The following is a 22,964-nucleotide window of genomic DNA, read 5'->3' on the forward strand; positions in this document are numbered from 1 at the left end:
CCATTGTTACATCATTACACAAAGTGGCTGTGTCATTGTGTAACCATTGTTACATCATTATACAACGTGGCTGTGTCATTGTGCAACCATTGTTACATCATTACACAGCGTGGCTGTGTCATTGTGCAACCATTGTTACATCATTATACAACGTGGCTGTGTCATTGTGCAACCATTGTTACATCATTACACAACGTGGCTCTGTCATTGTGCAACCATTGTTACATCATTACACAAAGTGGCTGTGTCATTGTGCAACCATTGTTACATCATTACACAACGTGGCAGTGTCATTGTGCAACCATTGTTACATCATTACACAACCTGGCTGTGTCATTGTGCAACCATTGTTACATCATTACACAACATGGCTGTGTCATTGTGCAACCATTGTTACATCATTACACAAAGTGGCTGTGTCATTGTGCATCCATTGTTACATCATTATACAACGTGGCTGTGTCATTGTGCAACCATTGTTACATCAGTACACAGAGTGATTGTGTCATTGCGCAACCATTGTTACATCATTACACAACGTGGCTGTGTCATTGTGCAACCATTGTTACATCATTACACAACTTGGCTGTGTCATTGTGCAACCATTGTTACATCATTACACAAAGTGGCTGTGTCATTGTGCAACCATTGTTACATCATTATACAACGTGGCTGTGTCATTGTGCAACCATTGTTACATCATTACACAACGTGGCTGTGTCATTGTGCAACCATTGTTACATCATTACACAACTTGGCTGTGTCATTGTGCAACCATTGGTACATCATTACACAAAGTGGCTGTGTCATTGTGCAACCATTGTTACATCATTATACAACGTGGCTGTGTCATTGTGCAACCATTGTTACATCATTATACAACGTGGCTGTTTCATTGTGCAACCATTGTTACATCATTATACAACGTGGCTGTGTCATTGTGCAACCATTGTTACATCATTATACAACATGGCTGTGTCATTGTGCAACCATTGTTAAATCATTACACAAAGTGGCTGTGTCATTGTGCATCCATTGTTATATCATTACACAACGTGGCTGTGTCATTGTGCAACCATTGTTACATCATTACACAACGTGGCTGTGTCATTGTGCAACCATTGTTACATCATTACACAAAGTGGCTGTGTCATTGTGTAACCATTGTTACATCATTATACAACGTGGCTGTGTCATTGTGCAACCATTGTTACATCATTACACAACGTGGCTGTGTCATTGTGCAACCATTGTTACATCATTATACAACGTGGCTGTGTCATTGTGCAACCATTGTTACATCATTATACAGCGTGGCTGTGTCATTGTGCAACAATTGTTACATCATTACACAAAGTGGCTGTGTCATTGTGCAACCATTGTTACATCATTATACAATGTGGCTGTGTCATTGTGCAACCATTGTAACATCATTACACAACGTGGCTGTGTCATTGTGCTACCATTGTTACATCATTACACAAAGTGGCTGTGTCATTGTGCAACCATTGTTACATCATTACAAAACGTGGCTGTGTCAATGTGCAACCATTGTTACATCATTACACAACGTGGTTCTGTCATTGTGCAACCATTGTTACATCATTACACAAAGTGGCTGTGTCATTGTGCAACCATTGTTACATCATTAAACAACGTGGCTGTGTCATTGTGCAACCATTGTTATATCATTACACAAAGTGGCTGTGTCATTGTGTAACCATTGTTACATCATTATACAACGTGGCTGTGTCATTGTGCAACCATTGTTACATCATTACACAACGTGGCTGTGTTATTGTGCAACCATTGTTACATCATTATACAACGTGGCTGTGTCATTGTGCAACCATTGTTACATCATTATACAGCGTGGCTGTGTCATTGTGCAACAATTGTTACATCATTACACAAAGTGGCTGTGTCATTGTGCAACCATTGTTACATCATTATACAATGTGGCTGTGTCATTGTACAACCATTGTAACATCATTACACAACGTGGCTGTGTCATTGTGCTACCATTGTTACATCATTACACAAAGTGGCTGTGTCATTGTGCAACCATTGTTACATCATTACACAACGTGGCTGTGTCAATGTGCAACTATTGTTACATCATTACACAATGTGGTTCTGTCATTGTGCAACCATTGTTACATCATTACACAAAGTGGCTGTGTCATTGTGCAACCATTGTTACATCATTAAACAACGTGGCTGTGTCATTGTGCAACCATTGTTACATCATTACACAAAGTGGCTGTGTCATTGTGCAACCATTGTTACATCATTACACAACGTGGCTGTGTCATTGTGCAACCATTGTTACATCATTACACAAAGTGGCTGTGTCATTGTGCAACCATTGTTACATCATTACACAATGTGGCTGTGTCATTGTGCAACCATTGTTACATCATTACACAACGTGGCTGTGTCATTGTGCATCCATTGTTACATCATTATACAACGTGGCTGTGTCATTGTGCAACCATTGTTACATCAGTACACAGAGTGATTGTGTCATTGCGCAACCATTGTTACATCATTACACAACGTGGCTGTGTCATTGTGCAACCATTGTTACATCATTACACAACTTGGCTGTGTCATTGTGCAACCATTGTTACATCATTACACAAAGTGGCTGTGTCATTGTGCAACCATTGTTACATCATTATACAACGTGGCTGTGTCATTGTGCAACCATTGTTACATCATTACACAACGTGGCTGTGTCATTGTGCAACCATTGTTACATCATTACACAACTTGGCTGTGTCATTGTGCAACCATTGGTACATCATTACACAAAGTGGCTGTGTCATTGTGCAACCATTGTTACATCATTATACAACGTGGCTGTGTCATTGTGCAACCATTGTTACATCATTATACAACGTGGCTGTTTCATTGTGCAACCATTGTTACATCATTATACAGCGTGGCTGTGTCATTGTGCAACCATTGTTACATCATTATACAACATGGCTGTGTCATTGTGCAACCATTGTTAAATCATTACACAAAGTGGCTGTGTCATTGTGCATCCATTGTTATATCATTACACAACGTGGCTGTGTCATTGTGCAACCATTGTTACATCATTACACAACGTGGCTGTGTCATTGTGCAACCATTGTTACATCATTACACAAAGTGGCTGTGTCATTGTGTAACCATTGTTACATCATTATACAACGTGGCTGTGTCATTGTGCAACCATTGTTACATCATTACACAACGTGGCTGTGTCATTGTGCAACCATTGTTACATCATTATACAACATGGCTGTGTCATTGTGCAACCATTGTTACATCATTATACAGCGTGGCTGTGTCATTGTGCAACAATTGTTACATCATTACACAAAGTGGCTGTGTCATTGTGCAACCATTGTTACATCATTATACAATGTGGCTGTGTCATTGTGCAACCATTGTAACATCATTACACAACGTGGCTGTGTCATTGTGCTACCATTGTTACATCATTACACAAAGTGGCTGTGTCATTGTGCAACCATTGTTACATCATTACAAAACGTGGCTGTGTCAATGTGCAACCATTGTTACATCATTACACAACGTGGTTCTGTCATTGTGCAACCATTGTTACATCATTACACAAAGTGGCTGTGTCATTGTGCAACCATTGTTACATCATTAAACAACGTGGCTGTGTCATTGTGCAACCATTGTTATATCATTACACAAAGTGGCTGTGTCATTGTGTAACCATTGTTACATCATTATACAACGTGGCTGTGTCATTGTGCAACCATTGTTACATCATTACACAACGTGGCTGTGTTATTGTGCAACCATTGTTACATCATTATACAACGTGGCTGTGTCATTGTGCAACCATTGTTACATCATTATACAGCGTGGCTGTGTCATTGTGCAACAATTGTTACATCATTACACAAAGTGGCTGTGTCATTGTGCAACCATTGTTACATCATTATACAATGTGGCTGTGTCATTGTACAACCATTGTAACATCATTACACAACGTGGCTGTGTCATTGTGCTACCATTGTTACATCATTACACAAAGTGGCTGTGTCATTGTGCAACCATTGTTACATCATTACACAACGTGGCTGTGTCAATGTGCAACTATTGTTACATCATTACACAATGTGGTTCTGTCATTGTGCAACCATTGTTACATCATTACACAAAGTGGCTGTGTCATTGTGCAACCATTGTTACATCATTAAACAACGTGGCTGTGTCATTGTGCAACCATTGTTACATCATTACACAAAGTGGCTGTGTCATTGTGCAACCATTGTTACATCATTACACAACGTGGCTGTGTCATTGTGCAACCATTGTTACATCATTACACAAAGTGGCTGTGTCATTGTGCAACCATTGTTACATCATTACACAATGTGGCTGTGTCATTGTGCAACCATTGTTACATCATTACACAACGTGGCTGTGTCATTGGGCAACCATTGTTACATCATTACACAACGTGGATGTGTCATTTTGCAAACATTGTTACATCATTACACAAAGTGGCTGTGTCATTGTGCAACCATTGTTACCTCATTATACATTGTGGCTGTGTCATTGTGCAACCATTGTTACATCATTACACAACGTGGCTGTGTCATTGTGCAACCATTGTTACATCATTACACAACGTGGCTGTGTCATTGTGCAACCATTGTTACATCATTACATAAAGTGGCTTTGTAATTGTGCAACCATTGTTACATCATTATACAACGTGGCTGTGTCATTGTGCAACCATTGTTACATCATTATAAAACATGGCTGTGTCATTGTGTAACCATTGTTACATCATTACACAACGTGGCTGTGTCATTGTGCAACCATTGTTACATCATTACATAAAGTGGCTTTGTAAATGTGCAACCATTGTTACATGATTATACAACGTGGCTGTGTCATTGTGCAACCATTGTTACATCATTATAAAACGTGGCTGTGTCATTGTGTAACCATTGTTACATCATTATACAACGTGGCTGTGTCATTGTGCAACTATTGTTACATCATTATACTACGTGGCTGTGTCATTGTGCAACCATTGTTACATCATTACACAACGTGGCTGTGTCATTGTGCAACCATTGTTACATCATTATACAACGTGGCTGTGTCATTGTGCAACCATTGTTACATCATTATACAACGTGGCTGTGTCATTGTGCAACCATTGTTACATCATTACACAAAGTGGCTGTGTCATTGTGCATCCATTGTTACATCATTACACAACGTGGCTGTGTCATTGTGCAACCATTGTTACATCATTACACAACGTGGCTGTGTCATTGTGCAACCATTGTTACATCATTACAAAAAGTGGCTGTGTCATTGTGAAACCATTGTTACATCATTACACAAAGTGGCTGTGTCATTGTGCAACCATTGTTAAATCATTACACAACGTGGCTGTGTCATTGTGCAATCATTGTTACATCATTACACAAAGTGGCTGTGTCATTGTGCAACCATTGTTACATCATTATACAACGTGGCTGTGTCATTGTGCAACCATTGTTACATCATTACCCAACGTGGCTGTTTCATTGTGCAACCATTGTTACATCATTATACAACTTGGCTGTGTCATTGTGCAACCATTGTTTCATCATTATACAACGTGGCTGTGTCATTGTGCAACCATTGTTAAATCATTACACAAAGTGGCTGTGTCATTGTGCATCCATTGTTACATCATTACACAACGAGGCTGTGTCATTGTGCAACCATTGTTACATCATTACACAACGTGGCTGTGTCATTGTGCAACCATTGTTACATCATTACACAAAGTGGCTGTGTCATTGTGTAACCATTGTTACATCATCATACAACGTGGCTGTGTCATTGTGCAACCATTGTTACATCATTACACAACGTGGCTGTGCCATTGTGCAAACATTGTTACATCATTACACAAAGTGGCTGTGTCATTGTGCAACCATTATTACATCATTATACATTGTGGCTGTGTCATTGTGCAACCATTGTTACATCATTACACAACGTGGCTGTGTCATTGTGCAACCATTGTTACATCATTACACAACGTGGCTGTGTCATTGTGCAACCATTGTTACATCATTACACAACATGGCTGTGTCATTGTGCAACCATTGTTACATCATTACATAAAGTGGCTTTGTCATTGTGCAACCATTGTTACATCATTATACAACGTGGCTGTGTCATTGTGCAACCATTGTTACATCATTATAAAACGTGGCTGTGTCATTGTGTAACCATTGTTACATCATTATACAACGTGGCTTTGTCATTGTGCAACCATTGTTACATCATTATACTACGTGGCTGTGTCATTGTGCAACCATTGTTACATCATTACACAAAGTGGCAGTGTCATTGTGCAACCATTGTTACATCATTATACAACGTGGCTTTGTCATTGTGCAACCATTGTTACATCATTACACACAGTGGCTGTGTCATTGTGCAACCATTGTTACATCATTACACAAAGTGGCTGTGTCATTGTGCAACCATTGTTAAATCATTGTACAACGTGGCTGTGTCATTGTGCAACCATTGTTACATTATTACACAACGTGGCTGTGTCATTGTGCAACCATTGTTACATCATTACCCAACGTGGCTGTGTCATTGTGCAACCATTGTTACATCATTACACAACGTGGCTGTGTCATTGTGCAACCATTGTTACATCATTACACAACGTGGCTGTGTCATTGTGCAACCATTGTTACATCATTACACAAAGTGGCTGTGTCATTGTGCAACCATTGTTACATCATTACACAACATGGCTGTGTCATTGGGCAACCATTGTTACATCATTACACAACGTGGCTGTGTCATTGTGCAAACATTGTTACATCATTACACAAAGTGGCTGTGTCATTGTGCAACCATTGTTACATAGTTATACATTGTGGCTGTGTCATTGTGCAACCATTGTTACATCATTACACAACGTGGCTGTGTCATTGTGCAACCATTGTTACATCATTACATAAAAGTGGCTTTGTCATTGTGCAACCATTGTTACATCATTATACAACGTGGCTGTGTCATTGTGCAACCATTGTTACATCATTATACTACGTGGCTGTGTCATTGTGCAACCATTGTTACATCATTACACACAGTGGCTGTGTCATTGTGCAACCATTGTTACATCATTACACAAAGTGGCTGTGTCATTGTGCAACCATTGTTAAATCATTGTACAACGTGGCTGTGTCATTGTGCAACCATTGTTACATCATTACACAGCGTGGCTGTGTCATTGTGCAACCATTGTTACATCATTACCCAACGTGGCTGTGTCATTGTGCAACCATTGTTACATCATTACACAACGTGGCTGTGTCATTGTGCAACCATTGTTACATCATTACACAAAGTGGCTGTGTCATTGTGCAACCATTGTTACATCATTACACAAAGTGGCTGTGTCATTGTGCAACCATTGTTAAATCATTGTACAACGTGGCTGTGTCATTGTGCAACCATTGTTACATCATTACACAACGTGGCTGTGTCATTGTGCAACCATTGTTTTATCATTATACAACGTGGCTGTGTCATTGTGCAACCATTGTTACATCATTATACAACGTGGCTGTGTCATTGTGCAACCATTGTTACATCATTACACAAAGTGGCTGTGTCATTGTGCATCCATTGTTACATCATTACACAACGTGGCTGTGTCATTGTGCAACCATTGTTACATCATTACACAAAGTGGCAGTGTCATTGTGAAACCATTGTTACATCATTACACAAAGTGGCTGTGTCATTGTGCAACCATTGTTAAATCATTACACAACTTGGCTGTGTCATTGTGCAATCATTGTTACATCATTACACAAAGTGGCTTTGTCATTGTGCAACCATTGTTACATCATTATACAACGTGGCTGTGTCATTGTGCAACCATTGTTACATCATTACCCAACGTGGCTGTTTCATTGTGCAACCATTGTTACATCATTATACAACGTGGCTGTGTCATTGTGCAACCATTGTTACATCATTATACAACATGGCTGAGTCATTGTGCAACCATTGTTAAATCATTACACAAAGGGGCTGTGTCATTGTGCATCCATTGTTACATCATTACACAACATGGCTGTGTCATTGTGCAACCATTGTTACATCATTACACAACATGGCTGTGTCATTGTGCAACCATTGTTACATCATTACACAAAGTGGCTGTGTCATTGTGTAACCATTGTTACATCATTATACAACGTGGCTGTGTCATTGTGCAACCATTGTTACATCATTACACAGCGTGGCTGTGTCATTGTGCAACCATTGTTACATCATTATACAACGTGGCTGTGTAATTGTGCAACCATTGTTACATCATTACACAACGTGGCTCTGTCATTGTGCAACCATTGTTACATCATTACACAAAGTGGCTGTGTCATTGTGCAACCATTGTTACATCATTACACAACGTAGCTGTGTCATTGTGCAACCATTGTTACATCATTACACAACGTGGCTGTGTCATTGTGCAACCATTGTTACATCATTACACAACATGGCTGTGTCATTGTGCAACCATTGTTACATCATTACACAAAGTGGCAGTGTCATTGTGCATCCATTGTTACATCATTATACAACGTGGCTGTGTCATTGTGCAACCATTGTTACATCAGTACACAGAGTGGTTGTGTCATTGTGCAACCATTGTTACATCATTACACAACGTGGCTGTGTCATTGTGCATCCATTGTTACATCATTACACAACATGGCTGTGTCATTGTGCAACCATTGTTACATCATTACACAACATGGCTGTGTCATTGTGCAACCATTGTTACATCATTACACAAAGTGGCTGTGTCATTGTGTAACCATTGTTACATCATTATACAACGTGGCTGTGTCATTGTGCAACCATTGTTACATCATTACACAGCGTGGCTGTGTCATTGTGCAACCATTGTTACATCATTATACAACGTGGCTGTGTCATTGTGCAACCATTGTTACATCATTACACAACGTGGCTCTGTCATTGTGCAACCATTGTTACATCATTACACAAAGTGGCTGTGTCATTGTGCAACCATTGTTACATCATTACACAACGTGGCTGTGTCATTGTGCAACCATTGTTACATCATTACACAACGTGGCTGTGTCATTGTGCAACCATTGTTACATCATTACACAACATGGCTGTGTCATTGTGCAACCATTGTTACATCAATACACAAAGTGGCTGTGTCATTGTGCATCCATTGTTACATCATTATACAACGTGGCTGTGTCATTGTGCAACCATTGTTACATCAGTACACAGAGTGGTTGTGTCATTGTGCAACCATTGTTACATCATTACACAACGTGGCTGTGTCATTGTTCAACCATTGTTACATCATTACACAACTTGGCTGTGTCATTGTGCAACCATTGTTACATCATTACACAAAGTGGCTGTGTCATTGTGCAACCATTGTTACATCATTATACAACGTGGCTGTGTCATTGTGCAACCATTGTTACATCATTACACAACGTGGCTGTGTCATTGTTCAACCATTGTTACATCATTACACAACTTGGCTGTGTCATTGTGCAACCATTGGTACATCATTACACAAAGTGGCTGTGTCATTGTGCAACCATTGTTACATCATTATACAACGTGGCTGTGTCATTGTGCAACCATTGTTACATCATTATACAACGTGGCTGTTTCATTGTGCAACCATTGTTACATCATTATACAACGTGGCTGTGTCATTGTGCAACCATTGTTACATCATTACCCAACGTGGCTGTGTCATTGTGCAACCATTGTTACATCATTACACAAAGTGGCTGTGTCATTGTGCAACCATTGTTACATCATTACACAATGTGGCTGTGTCATTGTGCAACCATTGTTACATCATTACACAATGTGGCTGTGTCATTGGGCAACCATTGTTACATCATTACACAACGTGGATGTGTCATTTTGCAAACATTGTTACATCATTACACAAAGTGGCTGTGTCATTGTGCAACCATTGTTACCTCATTATACATTGTGGCTGTGTCATTGTGCAACCATTGTTACATCATTACACAACGTGGCTGTGTCATTGTGCAACCATTGTTACATCATTACACAACGTGGCTGTGTCATTGTGCAACCATTGTTACATCATTACACAACGTGGCTGTGTCATTGTGCAACCATTGTTACATCATTACATAAAGTGGCTTTGTAATTGTGCAACCATTGTTACATCATTATACAACGTGGCTGTGTCATTGTGCAACCATTGTTACATCATTATAAAACGTGGCTGTGTCATTGTGTAACCATTGTTACATCATTATACAACGTGGCTGTGTCATTGTGCAACTATTGTTACATCATTATACTACGTGGCTGTGTCATTGTGCAACCATTGTTACATCATTACACAACGTGGCTGTGTCATTGTGCAACCATTGTTACATCATTATACAACGTGGCTGTGTCATTGTGCAACCATTGTTACATCATTATACAACGTGGCTGTGTCATTGTGCAACCATTGTTACATCATTACACAAAGTGGCTGTGTCATTGTGCATCCATTGTTACATCATTACACAACGTGGCTGTGTCATTGTGCAACCATTGTTACATCATTACACAACGTGGCTGTGTCATTGTGCAACCATTGTTACATCATTACAAAAAGTGGCTGTGTCATTGTGAAACCATTGTTACATCATTACACAAAGTGGCTGTGTCATTGTGCAACCATTGTTAAATCATTACACAACGTGGCTGTGTCATTGTGCAATCATTGTTACATCATTACACAAAGTGGCTGTGTCATTGTGCAACCATTGTTACATCATTATACAACGTGGCTGTGTCATTGTGCAACCATTGTTACATCATTACCCAACGTGGCTGTTTCATTGTGCAACCATTGTTACATCATTATACAACTTGGCTGTGTCATTGTGCAACCATTGTTTCATCATTATACAACGTGGCTGTGTCATTGTGCAACCATTGTTAAATCATTACACAAAGTGGCTGTGTCATTGTGCATCCATTGTTACATCATTACACAACGTGGCTGTGTCATTGTGCAACCATTGTTACATCATTACACAACGTGGCTGTGTCATTGTGCAACCATTGTTACATCATTACACAAAGTGGCTGTGTCATTGTGTAACCATTGTTACATCATCATACAACGTGGCTGTGTCATTGTGCAACCATTGTTACATCATTACACAACGTGGCTGTGCCATTGTGCAAACATTGTTACATCATTACACAAAGTGGCTGTGTCATTGTGCAACCATTATTACATCATATGGCTGAGATACCCGCCACCCCCTCTCAACACAATCCCCAAAAGGAGGGAAACCGGAAACAGTTCTTGAAGTTTTTGGAAGAGGGAGGGAGTGACCCTCCCCGGCCGTATTTATTAAAACAAAATTAAACGTTAAAACAGTTCATATTAATGTACAATTTCATAACCACATTGCGATGTTTGGCTAACCTTAACAGATTCTCTAATACAGAGGTTCTCCTAGCCGAACTACCAACCTGCAAAACATTTTCTTGAAATAATGAAATTGTACATCCTAACGTTTAAGGGCCAACGGCAAGGTCGTAACCGGTGTCAAGATCCCTAACCAGAAATACCCCCCCCACTTGGGAGGGGCGACAGCACTGAGGCGTACCCCACGTGCAACTACCAATTTCCCTTGACTTGTCGGGGGCCCCAATAAACTCGACGCCACTTAAAGGTCGTTCGAGGACTCGTGTGAGTATCTAGAAGGTAGCGTAGACCTCCCCCCAAACCCCACACAACTTACCACATCTGCCGTCGCAGACGTCACTGGCCCCGGGAAATTCCCCAGGAGGGGGCTGTAACCCCTCCTACACAGGAAGGGGCCTTGACCGCCTTTCCTTTCCTTCCGGCGGCCTCTCCTTAGACAGGACCGCCTCCCCGTTGAGGGGCCAATGGACACCTCTCCCGAGCGCTCCCATCCGTGTTGGGTGACGCCCACTCATAGGGATCTTCCAATTACTGCTCACCGATCATGACCTTACCGCCTACCAAATAAATACGACAATGCTACCTAAACCAACAATCCATTGGCCACTATGACCCGAATAAGCATGCTTATAACGGACACAAAAAACAGAATATCTTTAATCACAGAACATACATAAATCGGCCAACTTTATTACACACTCAATATCAACATGATAATACCACAACCTGTAAACGAAAAATAGAATTATCGAACCATCTTAAAACAACTAGCTGTCCTCAGGGGCTGGTGGGTGGGTCAAAATTGGCTCTTCGTTCCGTCTCGAGCTCACGTGCAGCGAGGAGGTGCAGCTTCAGAGCACAGGAACAAGAGGATGTCTTCCGGTCTTGCGTCCCTTTTTATCCGTCTTCAGGGCGGGCGTAAACCCGCCCCTGCCTGCCCCGAGGGCGTGGCCAGCTGCGTCAGTGTCTAGGCCAGCCCACTCCAGGGCGGGAAAGAGCGCGCCCCGGCTACGCCGCTTCGGGCATACCAGCCGAGACGCGCCTCCCGCCCAAAATGGCTTCCCGGGGGGATCGAGGTACTCTGCCATACGTTCGGGGGGACCGAGTGGTCGCCCCTTTCCATATGGCTGAGATACCCGCCACCCCCTCTCAACACAATCCCCAAAAGGAGGGAAACCGGAAACAGTTCTTGAAGTTTTTGGAAGAGGGAGGGAGTGACCCTCCCCGGCCGTATTTATTAAAACAAAATTAAACGTTAAAACAGTTCATATTAATGTACAATTTCATAACCACATTGCGATGTTTGGCTAACCTTAACAGATTCTCTAATACAGAGGTTCTCCTAGCCGAACTACCAACCTGCAAAACATTTTCTTGAAATAATGAAATTGTACATCCTAACGTTTAAGGGCCAACGGCAAGGTCGTAACCGGTGTCAAGATCCCTAACCAGAAATACCCCCCCCACTTGGGAGGGGCGACAGCACTGAGGCGTACCCCACGTGCAACTACCAATTTCCCTTGACTTGTCGGGGGCCCCAATAAACTCGACGCCACTTAAAGGTCGTTCGAGGACTCGTGTGAGTATCTAGAAGGTAGCGTAGACCTCCCCCCAAACCCCACACAACTTACCACATCTGCCGTCGCAGACGTCACTGGCCCCGGGAAATTCCCCAGGAGGGGGCTGTAACCCCTCCTACACAGGAAGGGGCCTTGACCGCCTTTCCTTTCCTTCCGGCGGCCTCTCCTTAGACAGGACCGCCTCCCCGTTGAGGGGCCAATGGCCACCTCTCCCGAGCGCTCCCATCCGTGTTGGGTGACGCCCACTCATAGGGATCTTCCAATTACTGCTCACCGATCATGACCTTACCGCCACAGGTCCGGATAGTTGACCGGCTATCCGGACCCCCCACAAAGCTCCTACCTAAAGGTCATGCTTCAACGTTTTTAACCACGCTAAGAAGTCTCCTATGAGTAACTCATTCCCCACCCGAGACAAATGCACACCATCCCCCGAATACACACTGTCATCATTAATACAGCCATGCGAAATAGAATGCAATGTCCCGGAACGGAACAACCTATTCACTTTGTTATTAAGCTTTCTAACAGAGTGATTCAAAGCAGGAATAGAAATAGCCCCCCGCCACACCTTTCGTGGGATCATATGGGACCACGCAATTGTGCACCCCGGAACTCTCCTCGCCAACCAACTTACAGTGGAAAGCATTGCCTCCAGGAGAAGTCGTCTACCGGTGGTGACCAAATCATTGCCCCCTAAATGCACTATGACTATAGACGGCGGTGACCTCGTCCGCCCTAACAAATCCTCAAAATATGCTTGAAACTGGTCAATACAGAGACCGCCTCTTCCGTAGAAGGACACCCTGTACCCGTATTCCCCAGCTACGTGAATCATGTCACCTGCTTTGAATACGTCCGCGGCACGCCTCACGTATGAGTGGCCCACGACCCACACCTCCTTTTTCACAGCCGGTGATGTCTGACCGCTGGCCCGGTGTTGGGTCGACTGCAAAGTCCGCCCCGCCTCGTAGGCTTGCGCAACTGAAAACCAAACAAAAACAAGAGGCGTGAGTACATCATTACAGCTTTACAACATGTGTAACCGCACATACCTCTTATAACAATTGGAGGACCAACGCCCCACTCGTTTCACTTGTTCAACATTAAGACCCCTGGCTGTAGCCTCTGTAGCAGCCCCTATCCGAAAGGAATGGGTCCCAAACTCGCCCGGGTTCAAGCCCGCAGCGGCAATTGACATCGCAAGCACCCGCTGAAACTGAAACTTCGTCAGTGGGGTGGCGTCCGCGTGTCTCAACAAGGTCCCCCCCCATACTGCCACCCTTCGTGCTAGGTAATCTTCTAAACACTTTACCGGGCATATGGAGGACCCGGGAATCCTGCGTATGATTATGCAGTCACCCATCCCATCTTGATCGGTCTTGGACCTGACAAAGGAGACCGTCATTGCCTCTCCTCTGATCTGAACGTGTTCTTGGCACAAACCCCCCGCCACATCCTGTTTATTCCTTGCCACCAGTTCGCTTACTCGCATCGCCCCGTGAAATGCTAGCGTAAAAGCGGCTCGGAACAACACCGCCTCAAACGGAGATGAACATGTGGCAGGGAGTGTAGCCAACAACTGGGCCAACCTATCCAAACCTATCGGGCGCCTCTCATCTACTCTGCGACCCTCAAGGCGTTGCCACCCACGCAGCGCTTTCTGTACAACGAAAGACGCCGTTGGGTCCTGGATACTATGAGCCCTGGCAACAAAGGAAATAGCAGCACGATGCCTCTGAGCCGTAGCCACAGATTTCCCAGCCCTACGTAAGGACATCAGGAAATTCACTACCCATTCCTCGTGGCCCCAAAGTCTCTCTCTATCAGTCCCCAAAAAGGCTAAATAGGACCTAAACGCCCCTTCATATGCCTTCCTCGTCCGTGTTGCTAGACTCTCTCCCACGAGGTGACGAAGTTCGGGGCACCGAGAGACCAGAGAGCCTCGGGGAAGGGTGCCGGCCCTGGGTCCGCTGAGGGAAGGAAGCCCGAGAAAGCCTGCATATGAAAACGAGACAGTGCATCAGCCGCCTGATTCTGTACCCCTGGGACATGTTTTGCTCTGAACAGCACATTCAGTTGCATACACAACAAAACAATCTCTTTGAGCAGTCTTAAAATCAGTTTACATCGTGCTGCCTGACTATTGATGCACTCGACCACAGTCATATTGTCGGACCAAAATATCACAGAGTGATCCTTGAACCCTTCTGGCCAGGTTCTCAAGGCCACCAAAATGGGAAAAAGTTCCAAGAAAGCAATATTACTTGTGAGACCATTGTCATGCCACCATGTCGGCCACCTTTGTGCCGACCATTTTGTGCCGAAGATGGCACCAAAACCTATGCTACCTGCAGAATCTGTCCATAGCCCCAGCTCTTCAGAGGATACGGCTGGTTTGTTCCATATGACTCGACCATTAAAGTCCGCCAGAAATGCTAACCAAATACGCACGTCCTGGCGGACCTCAGCCGATAGTCTCGTGCGGTGATGGCCCTCCTTTAGGCCGACCATAGCTTGGGCAATTGAACGAGAAAAGGGGCGGGCCATCGGTATAACTCTAAGGGCAAAATTCAACTGTCCCACCAACTGCTGTAACTGATGCAGCGTAATTTTAGATCCATTTAGACACTCTTGCAGGGTTGCCCTGAACTTGAACACTTTGTCAGCTGGCAAACGAAAACAACCTTCTCTGGAGTCTAACTCGATCCCCAGAAACTCGAGGCAAGTCTCAGGACCCACCGTCTTACCTGGTGCCAATGGTACACCAAACTGTTTCATTAATACACAAAATTCGGCCAAGGCCCGGCCACATTCGAGATCCCCGGCTGCCCCAAGGAACAAAAAATCATCAAGGTAATGCATTACATGTTGGAAACCTGTCTTCTTTGTGAAGACCCATTGCAGAAAACTACTGAATTTCTCGAAATAGGCACAAGATATAGAGCACCCCATCGGCATACACTTATCCATGTAATAACAACCCTGAAAATTAAAACCTAGGAGACGCTGATCGTCCGGGTGTACCGGGAGCAACCGGAACGCTGACTCGATATCTGACTTCGCCATCAGCGCCCCGGGCCCCAGGCGATTCAAAATGGCTACGGCCTCATCGAAGGATGCGTACCGCACCGAACACACTTCTGGGTCTATTGCATCGTTTACAGAAAGACCACGTGGAGCTGACAAATTATGAATCAATCGAAACTCACCCGGGTCCCTCTTGGGGACCACCCCTAAAGGAGAACAAACAAAATTCTGTACCGGAGGTGCAGTAAACGGGCCGGCGACACGACCTCGGATAACCTCTTTCCGGATCTTATCCTGCACTACAGTCGTATGCTGCAGGACGGAAAGTTGATTTTTGCACATCCCGACACCCTGAAAGTCCCCCACCGGAATGCGGAAACCATATGAAAAACCGTTTCGCAGCAATCCAGCAGAAGTACGATCTGGGTATTCACTGAGCCAGGGAATCATCGCCAAGGTATCAATCGGGGTTGGTAAAGGCGCCCCTCGGACTATATTAGACCTGTTTGGCGCCTCCCCTACCCCCATTCTCACCCGTTCTGGCTCTGCACGAGGACTCAGGATGGGACGAACCGCAACCACTACATTCGTGCTTGAATTTACACGATCCCTGTGGCCTAGTACATTTACCCTTGTTGAAATTGAAGCAGAAACCCCTTTTCCCTGTATTACTGGCAGATCTCGAGTAATCGTCGGTACTCGTACCTGACCGAAAGGGCGTCCCCGCATATTGGCGGGAGGACTCGCCAACATTGCTCCCCACCAACGGCATTTTCAACATTCCTGACTCTTTCATTTTATCCCATGTCAAAGAATCATAACAGTCCCAGGTTAAACTTTTGTTATGCTCCTTCGCCTTCCTGAAGAGATTATCATAACAGAACCAATGGTTACCCTGGTGAGACGTCGAGTACCCCATGATTCGTGACTGATAGATCGGTAACTCAGAAAGCAATTCGGGCCTACGTTCCCCTAGGATCGACGTAAAAATTCCCCATGCATTGCCCCAATTGCCAATATTCTCATTCACTTTAAAGGCGGCCATTTTTGCGCGCCAAACACTCGGATGCATCAGATCCTTCTGACCTTTAACATGCTCCACCTCATAATGATCGACAAGCAAGGAGAAAATGTTCACATATTCCCCTGCCCAAATCTTTTCCTTTATTGCCAAAGGAACATGTTGCCCCAACTTTTCTCTACGAGAGGGTGCTGACTCATCCCTCGCGATCGGCAATGGCCGCTTACCTGCACCGGACGCTGCTTCTGTGGTCGCAACCGGGGCCTGCGGCTTGTCTATCACTGCAGCCGGCGCGGGCACCTTGGCTGCATCTCGCTTCTCGCGCAACTGTTTCATCAGTACTTGTGCCTCGGCAGCCGTGGCGCCCTCGCTACTGTCGCCCAACCACGCTGCTAGCTGTGCCGCCAACTCGGGAGGCATATCCTCAGTGGATGTCGGGGTGACCACGACGGGAATCGGATTCCCCTCCACCGGTACCGGGGTTGGCGCCTCGAGCGGGGTACAGGGAACCGGGACGTCTCCCCCGGCTGGTCCCCTTCTAGGCCTCTTGGCTTTCCCTCCAGGAGCTGCTCCAGCCGATGGACGCCCCGATCCCCCCTCCCCATCTCGCTCCGCCACCCGTTTCTTCAATTCGGACATCTCCTTCATGAGGACCCGAACCATCTGTTCCGTCGTCATTCTCTTCGCGCCTTTTTTGGGCATCTTTCCGACCAAGTATCTAGAAGACAAAAAGAAAGATCAAAACGCTCAAAATTGGCTCTTCGTTCCGTCTCGAGCTCACGTGCAGCGAGGAGGTGCAGCTTCAGAGCACAGGAACAAGAGGATGTCTTCCGGTCTTGCGTCCCTTTTTATCCGTCTTCAGGGCGGGCGTAAACCCGCCCCTGCCTGCCCCGAGGGCGTGGCCAGCTGCGTCAGTGTCTAGGCCAGCCCACTCCAGGGCGGGAAAGAGCGCGCCCCGGCTACGCCGCTTCGGGCATACCAGCCGAGACGCGCCTCCCGCCCAAAATGGCTTCCCGGGGGGATCGAGGTACTCTGCCATACGTTCGGGGGGACCGAGTGGTCGCCCCTTTCCATTATACATTGTGGCTGTGTCATTGTGCAACCATTATTACATCATTACACAACGTGGCTGTGTCATTGTGCAACCATTGTTACATCATTACACAACGTGGCTGTGTCATTGTGCAACCATTGTTACATCATTACACAACATGGCTGTGTCATTGTGCAACCATTGTTACATCATTACATAAAGTGGCTTTGTCATTGTGCAACCATTGTTACATCATTATACAACGTGGCTGTGTCATTGTGCAACCATTGTTACATCATTATAAAACGTGGCTGTGTCATTGTGTAACCATTGTTACATCATTATACAACGTGGCTTTGTCATTGTGCAACCATTGTTACATCATTATACTACGTGGCTGTGTCATTGTGCAACCATTGTTACATCATTACACAAAGTGGCAGTGTCATTGTGCAACCATTGTTACATCATTATACAACGTGGCTTTGTCATTGTGCAACCATTGTTACATCATTACACAAAGTGGCTGTGTCATTGTGCAACCATTGTTACATCATTACACAAAGTGGCTGTGTCATTGTGCAACCATTGTTAAATCATTATACAACGTGGCTGTGTCATTGTGCAACCATTGTTACATCATTACACAACGTGGCTGTGTCATTGTGCATCCATTGTTACATCATTACACAACATGGCTGTGTCATTGTGCAACCATTGTTACATCATTACACAACATGGCTGTGTCATTGTGCAACCATTGTTACATCATTACACAAAGTGGCTGTGTCATTGTGTAACCATTGTTACATCATTATACAACGTGGCTGTGTCATTGTGCAACCATTGTTACATCATTACACAGCGTGGCTGTGTCATTGTGCAACCATTGTTACATCATTATACAACGTGGCTGTGTCATTGTGCAACCATTGTTACATCATTACACAACGTGGCTCTGTCATTGTGCAACCATTGTTACATCATTACACAAAGTGGCTGTGTCATTGTGCAACCATTGTTACATCATTACACAACGTGGCTGTGTCATTGTGCAACCATTGTTACATCATTACACAACGTGGCTGTGTCATTGTGCAACCATTGTTACATCATTACACAACATGGCTGTGTCATTGTGCAACCATTGTTACATCATTACACAAAGTGGCTGTGTCATTGTGCATCCATTGTTACATCATTATACAACGTGGCTATGTCATTGTGCAACCATTGTTACATCAGTACACAGAGTGGTTGTGTCATTGTGCAACCATTGTTACATCATTACACAACGTGGCTGTGTCATTGTGCAACCATTGTTACATCATTACACAACTTGGCTGTGTCATTGTGCAACCATTGTTACATCATTACACAAAGTGGCTGTGTCATTGTGCAACCATTGTTACATCATTATACAACGCGGCTGTGTCATTGTGCAACCATTGTTACATCATTACACAACGTGGCTGTGTCATTGTGCAACCATTGTTACATCATTACACAACTTGGCTGTGTCATTGTGCAACCATTGGTACATCATTACACAAAGTGGCTGTGTCATTGTGCAACCATTGTTCCATCATTATACAACGTGGCTGTGTCATTGTGCAACCATTGTTACATCATTATACAACGTGGCTGTTTCATTGTGCAACCATTGTTACATCATTATACAACGTGGCTGTGTCATTGTGCAACCATTGTTACATCATTATACAACATGGCTGTGTCATTGTGCAACCATTGTTAAATCATTACACAAAGTGGCTGTGTCATTGTGCATCCATTGTTATATCATTACACAACGTGGCTGTGTCATTGTGCAACCATTGTTACATCATTACACAACGTGGCTGTGTCATTGTGCAACCATTGTTACATCATTACACAAAGTGGCTGTGTCATTGTGTAACCATTGTTACATCATTATACAACGTGGCTGTGTCATTGTGCAACCATTGTTACATCATTACACAACGTGGCTGTGTCATTGTGCAACCATTGTTACATCATTATACAACGTGGCTGTGTCATTGTGCAACCATTGTTACATCATTATACAACGTGGCTGTGTCATTGTGCAACAATTGTTACATCAGTACACAAAGTGGCTGTGTCATTGTGCAACCATTGTTACATCATTATACAATGTGGCTGTGTCATTGTGCAACCATTGTAACATCATTACACAACGTGGCTGTGTCATTGTGCAACCATTGTTACATCATTACACAAAGTGGCTGTGTCATTGTGCAACCATTGTTACATCATTACACAACGTGGCTGTGTCAATGTGCAACCATTGTTACATCATTACACAACGTGGTTCTGTCATTGTGCAACCATTGTTACATCATTACACAAAGTGGCTGTGTCATTGTGCAACCATTGTTACATCATTAAACAACGTGGCTGTGTCATTGTGCAACCATTGTTACATCATTACACAAAGTGGCTGTGTCATTGTGCAACCATTGTTACATCATTACCCAACGTGGCTGTGTCATTGTGCAACCATTGTTACATCATTACACAAAGTGGCTGTGTCATTGTGCAACCATTGTTACATCATTACACAATGTGGCTGTGTCATTGTGCAACCATTGTTACATCATTACACAACGTGGCTGTGTCATTGGGCAACCATTGTTACATCATTACACAAAGTGGCTGTGTCATTGTGCAACCATTGTTACCTCATTATACATTGTGGCTGTGTCATTGTGCAACCATTGTTACATCATCACACAACGTGGCTGTGTCATTGTGCAACCATTGTTACATCATTACACAACGTGGCTGTGTCATTGTGCAACCATTGTTACATCATTACACAACGTGGCTGTGTCATTGTGCAACCATTGTTACATCATTACATAAAGTGGCTTTGTAATTGTGCAACCATTGTTACATCATTATACAACGTGGCTGTGTCATTGTGCAACCATTGTTACATCATTATAAAACGTGGCTGTGTCATTGTGTAACCATTGTTACATCATTATACAACGTGGCTGTGTCATTGTGCAACTATTGTTACATCATTATACTACGTGGCTGTGTCATTGTGCAACCATTGTTACATCATTACACAACGTGGCTGTGTCATTGTGCAACCATTGTTACATCATTATACAACGTGGCTGTGTCATTGTGCAACCATTGTTACATCATTATACAACGTGGCTGTGTCATTGTGCAACCATTGTTACATCATTACACAAAGTGTCTGTGTCATTGTGCATCCATTGTTACATCATTACACAACGTGGCTGTGTCATTGTGCAACCATTGTTACATCATTACACAACGTGGCTGTGTCATTGTGCAACCATTGTTACATCATTACAAAAAGTGGCTGTGTCATTGTGAAACCATTGTTACATCATTACACAAAGTGGCTGTGTCATTGTGCAACCATTGTTAAATCATTACACAACGTGGCTGTGTCATTGTGCAATCATTGTTACATCATTACACAAAGTGGCTGTGTCATTGTGCAACCATTGTTACATCATTATACAACGTGGCTGTGTCATTGTGCAACCATTGTTACATCATTACCCAACGTGGCTGTTTCATTGTGCAACCATTGTTACATCATTATACAACTTGGCTGTGTCATTGTGCAACCATTGTTTCATCATTATACAACGTGGCTGTGTCATTGTGCAACCATTCTTAAATCATTACACAAAGTGGCTGTGTCATTGTGCATCCATTGTTACATCATTACACAACGTGGCTGTGTCATTGTGCAACCATTGTTACATCATTACACAACGTGGCTGTGTCATTGTGCAACCATTGTTACATCATTACACAAAGTGGCTGTGTCATTGTGTAACCATTGTTACATCATCATACAACGTGGCTGTGTCATTGTGCAACCATTGTTACATCATTACACAACTTGGCTGTGCCATTGTGCAAACATTGTTACATCATTACACAAAGTGGCTGTGTCATTGTGCAACCATTATTACATCATTATACATTGTGGCTGTGTCATTGTGCAACCATTGTTACATCATTACACAACGTGGCTGTGTCATTGTGCAACCATTGTTACATCATTACACAACGTGGCTGTGTCATTGTGCAACCATTGTTACATCATTACACAACATGGCTGTGTTATTGTGCAACCATTGTTACATCATTACATAAAGTGGCTTTGTCATTGTGCAACCATTGTTACATCATTATACAACGTGGCTGTGTCATTGTGCAACCATTGTTACATCATTATAAAACGTGGCTGTGTCATTGTGTAACCATTGTTACATCATTATACAACGTGGCTTTGTCATTGTGCAACCATTGTTACATCATTATACTACGTGGCTGTGTCATTGTGCAACCATTGTTACATCATTACACAAAGTGGCAGTGTCATTGTGCAACCATTGTTACATCATTATACAACGTGGCTTTGTCATTGGGCAACCATTGTTACATCATTACACAAAGTGGCTGTGTCATTGTGCAACCATTGTTACATCATTACACAAAGTGGCTGTGTCATTGTGCAAACATTGTTAAATCATTATACAACGTGGCTGTGTCATTGTGCAACCATTGTTACATCATTACACAACGTGGCTGTGTCATTGTGCAACCATTGTTACATCATTATACAACGTGGCTGTGTCATTGTGCAACCATTGTTACATCATTATACAACGTGGCTGTGTCATTGTGCAACCATTGTTACATCATTACACAAAGTGG

Source organism: Lissotriton vulgaris, chromosome 9 (genome assembly GCF_964263255.1).
Source record: "Lissotriton vulgaris chromosome 9, aLisVul1.2, whole genome shotgun sequence".
In the NCBI taxonomy this organism is placed as follows: Eukaryota; Metazoa; Chordata; class Amphibia; order Caudata; family Salamandridae; genus Lissotriton; species Lissotriton vulgaris.